The sequence below is a fragment of the Triturus cristatus genome, unplaced genomic scaffold (genome assembly GCF_964204655.1).
Source record: "Triturus cristatus unplaced genomic scaffold, aTriCri1.1 SCAFFOLD_449, whole genome shotgun sequence".
Lineage (NCBI taxonomy): Eukaryota > Metazoa > Chordata > Amphibia > Caudata > Salamandridae > Triturus > Triturus cristatus.
The window spans coordinates 30,762-40,853 of record NW_028187470.1 but is presented as its reverse complement, the minus strand read 5'-3'; positions in this window follow the sequence as shown (position 1 = coordinate 40,853).

The window sequence follows — 10,092 nt, the reverse complement described above, 5'->3', positions numbered from 1 at the left end:
GTTGCGCCACCCACGGAAGCGGCCTTGTAAAGTGTGTCTAGGGTCTGCCACCGCAGACCCTGTGCGCGGTCCGGGACCGTCGCGCTGACTGCGCAAGTGCCCCCACTTGCCAGTCCCTAAACCTTCCCTTACCTACATATTAGCCACCCCTCTGGTAGGCCCGAGGGCAGGGTGCATTGTAGGCATAAGGTAAGACATGCCCTGGTGTGTGTGGCATGTCTTAGTAGTGAATTACAGCCCTTTCCGTTCTTCACTATTGAAGGCTACCTGCTCTCCATAGGCCAGAATGGGCTGCTGGGATCACGCCAACGCTGTGACCCCAGTGGACTCAGAGAGCATGGTAGAGTGTCAAGTTTGGTATGCCTGAACTCAGAATAATAAAATACTTCTTGTAGTCAAGTTTATTTTAATATCCTGGGTTTGTAAATACTACTTTTAGAAAGTTAGTATTTACTGACCTGACCATCTCAGTCCGCCTCTGCTGTGTGTGTGTGTGTTCTGCCTAGCAACAGTAAGGAGCAGGGTGGGGGAATCCCCAGAGACAGGTTGGCTGCCAGGTGGTGGGTAGAGAGGTGACACCTGGATGGGTGGGAGGAGTACACCTTGACTCTTGAATAGACCTGTGCTCTGCCACCACAAAGCCGGCGCCACCCCCTGTGGAGCGGCTGATGTCTCTGCCCTGCTGCTGAAAGGAAAAAGCAGAGTCACCATAACAAAGTGCTCCAGAACTGGACTGAGCCAGGCCTAGGCCCCCTGGCGCTAAAGAACAAAAGAATCATGGTATAAAAGTAGGAGCCTGGCTCCTAAGAAATCAGAATCCTGTTTACCACAAAGAACCTCTGCCCGACTAGAAGGAGAAGAAGACGCCGGAGGAGCTGGCCTGCTGCTTGCCTTGCTGAGAGAGGAGAGGAAGAGACTTACTGAAAAGACTTTTGCTACTTTGTGCTTGAACATTCTCCAAGGGCTTGATCTGAGCTTGCCCCCTGAACTGAACCCCAGGAACAGTGGGTTCTCTGTGCTTCTTGCTCGTCCTCCAATTCGAGCCGTGTGTGCATCCCGCTGGAAAGAGACTGCGCCCCTCATCGCCCCTCCTAGGGCCGTGACACCCAGAAGCTCGCCTGCCTCAAACCCATGAGAGCCCCGCTCCGTCCCGAGCCGCTCTCTGTCCCCGGGCCAGGCCGCCTGCATCCCTGTCACCGCCTGCCACTGGAGCGCGCTGAACGCGCTATCACCCCTCCTGCCGGAAGCCGTCCGACGACTGTGATCTACGCCGGGTCAACCAGCTGCACTGACTGTGCCCTGTGACCCCGCTTCGCTATCCCCGGACATCTCAGGCCGCGCCGCCCCCGCTGTGGAGACCCTCCTGCACCGCCGTGCTAAAGGGTCGCGGGCCGCGCCTGCCTACTTGCCCACACCTGCTGATTGAGGACCCAAGAACACTTCCCAAGCTGAGAGTCGCACTGACCTGTGCCGACTCTCCACATCACGAAAGAAGTTCCAGTATCGGGCTCGGGGCCCGCAACGCCTTATTTCCCCGTTCGCAGGAGCCGATCGCTGTGAGTACTGGAACCACAAGTAACACTTGCAAGAGACTACAAAGTCTCCAGTTGAAGCTAAGAACAAAGAACATTTGCCTGCTTTACAACCTGGTGGCATAGCGAAAACGTTATTGGTCTTGTGATAAGTCTGCTGAGATATATATATACCTTATTTTTACATAAAGAATCGTATTTTTATATATATCCAAGTCTGGTGTCCGTTTCTGGGGGGATTGATGTATTTACTGTGTGTACGATTGTAAGTGCTTAACCAACAACGCCTGAGGAATCGCCTTGGCTGCTCACGCCACGCACCTAGAGGGTGAGCAAGGGTCATTCGCGAGGGGTTATCCTGCGCCCTGACGTGGAGGAGAGGGTTCCTGCTTGACACAAGGGCAACCTTGCGCCAACCAGAGATCCCCGACTCTAACAAGTATCATGTGAGTTTTTGTAACAGACTGAAACATCAATTACCACAGTAGTACCACTTTTGGTGAACATTACATCAGGTTGTCTTAGTTCATCTTTACTGTTCTTCAAATGAGGTTCCCTGTATATTAGCCAACCACATCTTAGGGCTTGATCAAGGAGTAGCTGCAGAACCTTGTTATGTTTTTAAATTCTAATGTCCTTTGTTTTAGGACATGCACCTGACACGTAAGCAATTGCTTCACATATGTCTTTACAATGTCAACAAGCAGTGAATGATCAATTTCTTCCTCTGGATATTGTTTCTCCCGTTTTCATAACATTCGCTCTCAGTATAAGCACAGCTATGTATTGATTTTGCTTTAGTTAACTGAGCTTTGTAATAAAAAAGTTTGAGGTTGGATTATTTTCCATGTATTTTATACCATCTCAATGTATAGGGAGATTTTTCAATTTCTCAAATTCATCTTTTCTCCAGGCATAAGATGCTAATAATTTCAAAGAGTAGTCCAAGAATCTGATAGTTTTAGATTGTGAGTTTAGATAATTTGATGAATTTTAACGTTTATTATATCTTCTGTATACATATAAGAGTGAGCGATGTACATGTCTGGAGTTTCTCTGAGATATACTAGATTGTTCATTTTGTTGATTTTTGTAGTTGTACACAACTTTGGTACATCTAAGCCACCATTTGAACTTTATTACTTACACCAGACCCCTGCATGTGTATGCAGGTAGGTGGAGATAGTTTTTGACAGATTTCTTTATTGTCTGGTGTAGTTCAATGAGGATATTTGCTTCTATGCCTGTCCTATTTCAAAGGCAGCTTAGGAGTAAGTATTGACATAGTATTTTAATAGTTTGTGTCGGCTTGAGTGGTATACTGTCAAATTTGTTAGCCTATTCTGTTAGTATTTCATGTATTTTGTTGTTTTTAGTATGGGATCAAAGTTCGATCCGAGGTATCTCTCACAGTCATCTCAGTGTATGTTATTGATGTTTTGTTTTTACAATTGCAGTGGTTTACAATTACCCATTAGAATTTTGTTTTTGGGTCACTTGTGAAGAACCCATGTTCACATATTAGTAGGTCCATGGCAATATTAAACTACAGTGGAATGGGATAGAGAGTCATCTTGTTTGACCCTAGACTTCATTATTATTTATTGTATTTCCCTTTGAAGTACATAGATGAATCTGTGTCTAAGTCTCTTATTAGATCTCAGATATATAACAGAAAGCTTTGCCTTTCGAGACTCAGTATGATGTGATCAGAATCAAATGCTTTACAAATGTCTATGAACACTAGGGCAAACAAAAGTTATATTCCTATAGTCCCCTTTGAAGATATTTTGAAGGAGTGTCAGGATTTTCAGTCTGCCTCTCACTTTCATGAAGCCTTTCTGTCTTTAATTCAATGCTAGGAAAGTAGTGACTCTTTTGGTCAGATTTTTTGTTACTAACTTCATGAATGCTATTACAATTGTAATATGTATCCAATTGCTTAACCATCCAAGGGTACGTTTTTAATAACTAACATTGATCGGTTCTTTTTGCTGCATTCTGTAACCATGAAACATGATATGATAACTGTGAGCAACACTCTGAATAACTATATATTGTTTGCTCAAAAAACTTACCATCAGTATCATGTGAAAATACTTAATTCCTCTTGATGAAAAGAATACATTACATGTAGTTTGCCTAAAGACTCAGCAATCACACACTTGTTTTAATGCATACCTTATCACCATACCTGTTCTAGAATGATAGTCTGTGAAAAATATGATTACACTAACTTCTCTTGTAGAAGCAATGCAAATACTTTTGACTTCTAATTTGAATGGACATCTCCTTGTGAAAATATGCAAATGTACAGAGAGTTTATAATCCTAATGGAAAACTACTGGGCAAAACTAGCAATGTGCAACATTTGAGTTTTTAGCCCAAACAGTAGATGGCAACTAGTGAAAGCTAACAAAATGCTAAATATGAGGTTGTATGAGGTGGCCGACTCGTTGTAAAATGAACAAAATACAAGTCTTTATCATTACATGAGTGCAGTACAAAAATATGTCTTTGATTCCCAGATGTTTTTGCTTTACTTCTCAGAGAAACAGGGTGCAAGGTTTACAACTAACAAGCATCAGGTCTCAGCTGCAACAACTATGAACCACGACTGCCTAGCAATACGTTTGTGGACCATGAGGAGCTTTATTATAGTCTAGGCATTCAAGATGCCCATCACCATTTATAAAACTTGTGCAATTCGAGTGGCTGACTTAATAGACCATATAATCCCTGTTGCTTTTAATTAAGTGTTTAATGTAGTGTGTCCCTCTGATAGGCAAGGCTTCAGTACAGGCAATACCCATATTCTGAGCACCTCTTCATCCACTTCTGCTAACAAAAATGTGCATGTTCAAGAGATTTAGAGGAGCACATCGAACAGGATTGGCACACAAACGTAAGTGACTACCACCTGCAGTTCCCACACTTGAGCCCTTGGCACAGCAAGAAACCACTTGTTTTCACAACAGGAACAGAGAGGGAATGCCCACTCAGTTTGACCCCACTGAGTCAATGTATAGGGAAGAAAACAAGAAACAGAAACAGCCCATAATAGTCTCAGGCCTTTTCTTATAAGGTTATTTGTTCTCTCAGGTAGAGTCCGATCTTGCAAGACCAACGCCCATGCTGAGCATGGCTTAATATCTAGCACATGCCCATTTTGGTGCATGTGACAATCCTTATGGTACCAGAAGGAGGGACAGTGAGATTCTCTCACTTAACTCCCACCTTAAAATATGGCATTCACAACCTTATGCAGACCACTTCGACCTCACGCTGTCAAACTGCTTCTGGGTGCTTCAACCTTGGTTTCATGCAATCATGCTGCTCCAAGCCAACTTGAACCAGAGAAAAGAACAGGAAAATGCAAATTAAAGATAGCCCAGTATTTTATAATCGAAAGCCCAACACTTCCATCTCTTTACCTATTAGACCGCTAGTCACTGAGTTCAACCTGCAAGATAAACAATGTAATTTAAATCTAAATAAACATTTAGAACTGTTGTAACAACATAAGGAACAAAAATCACAAAAAACATATGGAGAAACTTAGATGAAGTCAACTTAGAATTAAAATCCTTTGTGAAACAAAACTGCTAGGAATATGCACTAGTGTGTAACATATTGTGAAAGATGTAACTAAGATGCATGAACTAACAAGACAGTAACTGTGTCAGAGATATATTATTAATTTTATGATGAGAAGGAAAGAACTTCACCTGGCTATTATGTTAGCTAAATGATGGAACAGCCCTTGTTGGTGTTTCCAATTGTTATTTAGCTCAGAACCAGCAATAGAATTACAGACCATAGTCTTACTTATATGTTAAAACAGGAAGTCAGAGATATTGACAGGTACTAACAAAGCCAAGAGGTTACATACTGCATTGTATGATTTAATGTGATTTTGTAGATGCATTTAGGCAAGCGTTTGCCTCTACAAATGCTCTGCCTATATAGGAAACAGCAGACGTTTTTCACCAGCAAGTTACTGAGAAAAGACTTATATGTTAGTATTTTCTAATCTGGTACAGGGACACACTGCAAGTTCCATTTCAAAGATTGCAGTGTTTTTTCCCTTATCCCTCTTCAATCCCACTTTCTGTTGAGAACCTTAGTTTTTGGGGATCGGAGCCTAACAGACAGCGCAGATGTTATGTTTGCTAAAGACATCTTGGGGACATTTGGAAAGCTTCCCTGGGAATGCATTACACCTAATGCTTACCATTGGAGTTGAGGTTCGTATCTAACATTTGCTTGCTTTCTATGTGCTGGCCATTATTTATTTTAGGCTTTCCAGCTTGAGTTTGTCTGTCTGTGCAGCATATCTTCTTTACTGTATTCTTCTTCAGTGCTCGCTTTCTGTACTCATCCATGAAATCTTGTTCTTATGTTGTCACATTTGATATGTATTCAAAGACATAGGGCAAATGTTAGGCCTTGTCTTCCGAGAGAACTTGGTGTTTACTTTTCTTTCTCTGACTTCAAAGTGAGAGGATTTACGTGACAAATTTGCTGTGAAAAGAAAGGCTTTTTTCTAGCAGACAATAAAAATGCAAATGTCTGTAAATAAACAGTGTAGATATTTCAGAATATATCAGAATTAGGAAAGCACAAATGAAGCATATTTTTTCAAAATTCTGAAGTGTGGTGGAAACATATTTTACTATGATCAAAACAAATCAATACACTAGGTGATGACATTTCCATACACTATTGTTTTTTGCACTCTACTTTTATCAGTAAATCTGCATGTCTGTGCAAATGTAGTAGCCATTTCAAATGAAAATGTGTTGTCTATAATGACAGTGCAGTACCACACCATACATACTCCTCTTTCTGCCACTCCGCTCTACGCCACTTCATGCAACTGCACTCTAATTTTTACCACTTCACTCTTAGCCAGCACTTTATGCCAATCTACTCTATTCTGTACTCTACACCTCTCTACTCCGCTCTGCACCAATATATTCTCTGCCAATGCAGTCTACACCACTCTACTCTGCACCACTGCACTCCACACCATTCTAGTCTTTGCCACTCCACTCTATTGTGCAAAACTCCACTCTACACCACTCCACTCTACAGCACACTACTCAATCCCACTGCACTCTTTGCCAATGCACTCTATACCAATGCACTCTACTCTATATCACTCCACTCTATGCCACTATAATCTATTCTGCACCACTGCACTTTATGCCCCTGCACTTTATGGCACTCTACACCACTACACTCTACCCTGCAACACTTCATTCAGTCTACTCTGAACCACTCTACACTATGCCATAATCTATTCTGCACCACTGCACTTTACGCCCCTACACTTTATGGCACTCTACACCACTGCACTCTACCCTGCAACACTTCATTCAGTCTACTCTGAACCAATCTACACTATGCCACTGCACTCTATGTCACTCTACTCCACTCAGCACCACTCCACTCTAGGTCACTCCAGTCTATATCACTCCACTCTACACCACTGTACTCTATGCTGTGCCACTGTACTCTACTCTACATCACTGCATCACTCACTCTGCACCACTCGACTCCAAGCCACTCTACTGCATTCTATGCCAATGCATTAGACAACACTACACTGTATGCCACTCTACTCTGCATCACTCCACTCTATGCCACTGAACTTTACGCCACTGCACTCTACACCACTCTACTCTGCAGCACTACACTCTTCCTTACTCTGCACACTCTATTCTAAGACACTCTACTCTGCACCACTCTACGACACTGCGCTCTGTGCCACTATAGTTTGCACCACTCTATCCCACTGCACTCTACATAACTTCACGCTGTCATTCTACTCTACTATGCAGAAATCTAATCTATGCCACTGCACTCTACGCCACTGCAACCTATGGCATTGCATTGTATGTCACTGCATTCTATGGGCCTGATGAACAAGTTACTTACCTTCGGTAAACATTAGTTAGTTAGATTCCTCACCTTAGAATATCCCCAGGCGTCAGGCTGGATCCGGAAAGATTTTTGTAGCAATACCCCTTGCGCGTCGCTAGGCGTCGTCTGTGGCTCCGCGTCCGTCGTCGGCGTCGTGCACCGGAATGACGTCGTCGGAGTACTTAGACGCCGCCCTCGTGCGCTGACCTCAGTTCTTATACATAGCTTTCCGCACCAGGGACGCTGAGCCATGCAAGAGACCGACACTGGTGCCAAAAAATCTAGGGCCCTGAAAGGGAGAACCTTAACCCTAGATGTCGGTTCGCAGAACGGGGAGGCTGGGTGGGTCGGTGAGGAATCTAACTAACTAATGTTTCTTACAGATACATCATTACCGAAGGTAAGTAACTTGTTCATCTGAAAGAAACACGTTAGTTAGATTCCTCACCTTAGAATAGATACCCCAGCAATACCAACCCCGGAGGTGGGCCTGCGAACCAAGATCACACCAGAAAGTCCTGGAGAACAGAACGGCCAAAGTGGCCATCTCTCCGGACTTGGCTGTCCAGGCAATAGTGCTTGGCGAACGTGTGCAGTGAAGCCCACGTCGCCGCCTGACAGATGTCCTGCAAGGGGACTCCCCGTCCCAGGGCAGTTGTCGCCGCTGTGGCCCGGGTGGAATGGGCTCCCAGCCCAACAGGAGGGACCTTTTCGCCAAGGAATAGCAGAGTTTAATACACAACACAACGCATCGCGAGATGGTCCGCTTGTGCACCGCTTTACCCTTCTTCGCACCTACATATCCAACAAAAAGTTGGTCGTCCACCCGGAACTGTTTTGTGCGGTCCAAATAAAATGACAGCGCACGTTTTGGGTCCAGACGGTGGAGCCTCTCTTCATCTTTTGAAGGATGCGGAGGCGGAAAGAAGATGGGCAGCGTGACAGATTGCCCGATGTGAAAGGGAGTCACGACTTTAGGAAGAAAAGAAGGACAACCTTATCCGGATGAACCGAAAGGGAGGGAGGCTTAGCTGACAGAGCCTGGAGCTCACTCACCCGCCTAGCGGAGGTGATAGCCACCTGGAAGGCAGTTTTCAGAGTCAGTTAACGAATGGGACAGTTGTGAAGGGGCTCAAAGGGAGCGCACATTAGAAAAGTGAGAACAAGGTTCAAGTCCCACTGAGGCATTACGAATGGAACAGGAGGGAACATATGAGTAATGCCCTTGAGAAAACGTGAGACAACAGGGGACTTGAAAAGATAAGGCTGATCAGGAAGCCTTAAGAAAGCAGAGATTGCAGCAAGATAACCCTTCAAGGTGCCCAGAGCAGAGCCCTGCTGGGCCAAAGAAAGAAGAAAGAGGAGAACCTCAGAAAGAGGGGCAGAAAGGGGATCCACAGCCTTTGCTGTGCACCATGCCACTAATTTGTTCCACCGGCAGGCGTATACCGTCTTCGTGGAGGGACGCCTGGCTGCCAGAATGCATCACAGACTTCAGGAGGCAAGTGAAATGGCATCAACTGTCGCCGCTCAATCTCCACGCATGGAGGTGGAGGCTGGACAGGTTCGGGTGGAGGAACGTCCCCTGCTGCTGCAACAGAAGGTCCTCCTGAAGAGGCAGTCGTATCGGGGGATCGATGGACATACTGAGTAGCTCGGGATACCAGTACCTTCGTGCCCAATCCGGAGCCACTAAGATGACTTTGCCCGGTCGCGCCTGATCTTCTTCAGCACTATGGGCAGAAGTGGTATAGGCGGAAAGGTGTACAACAGACCGCAACTCCACTCGCGGCGAAAAGCGTCTCCGAGCGAGTGCCGCCTTGGAAATTCCAACGCGCAGAACTGCTGACATTGCGCGTTCTCTTCGGTGGCGAATAGATCTAACCAAGGCTCTCCCCACTGCAGAAAGAGACCTTGCGCCACGGCCGAGTTCAGACGCCATTCGTGATCCATCATGCACCGGCGGCTGAGTTCGTCTGCTCTGGCGTTCAGAGAGCCCGCCAGATGTTGAACCACCAGGGTGATGCCCTGATGTTCCCCCCATGTCCAGAGGCGCAGAGCCTCCTGACAAAGGGTCCACGACCCCACCCTGCCCTGTTTGTTGCAATACCACATGGCGGTGGTGTTGTCCGTGAACACCTGCACGACACTTCCCCGGACAGAGGGAAGGAAGGCTTTTAGTGCAAGTCGGATCGCCCTCAGCTCCAATTGGTTGATATGGAGCCGAATCTCCGCCGGAGACCAGAGTCCTCTGATCTCCGCCTCTCCCATATGGCCCCCCCATCCCAGGAGGGACGTATCCGTCACTACGACATGCTCCGGTTGGGGTAGGGAGAGGGATCTGCCGCTGACCCAATCGCGATTCGTTAGCCACCACTGCAGCTGGTTCGCAGTGCCCTCCGAGATCAAGACATGGTCGGACAGGTTGCCTCGATGCTGGGCCCACTGAAACTTCAGGTCCCACTGCAGAGCCCGCATCCGCCACCTGGCGTGAGGTACCAACAGGATGCAGGAGGCCATCAGCCCCAGAAGCCGCAGCACCAACCTGACCGAAACCCAGGACAGAGGCCGGAAGATGGAAATCAGGGCCTGAATGTCCCGGACCCGCTGTTCCGGCGGTTAGACCCGGAAC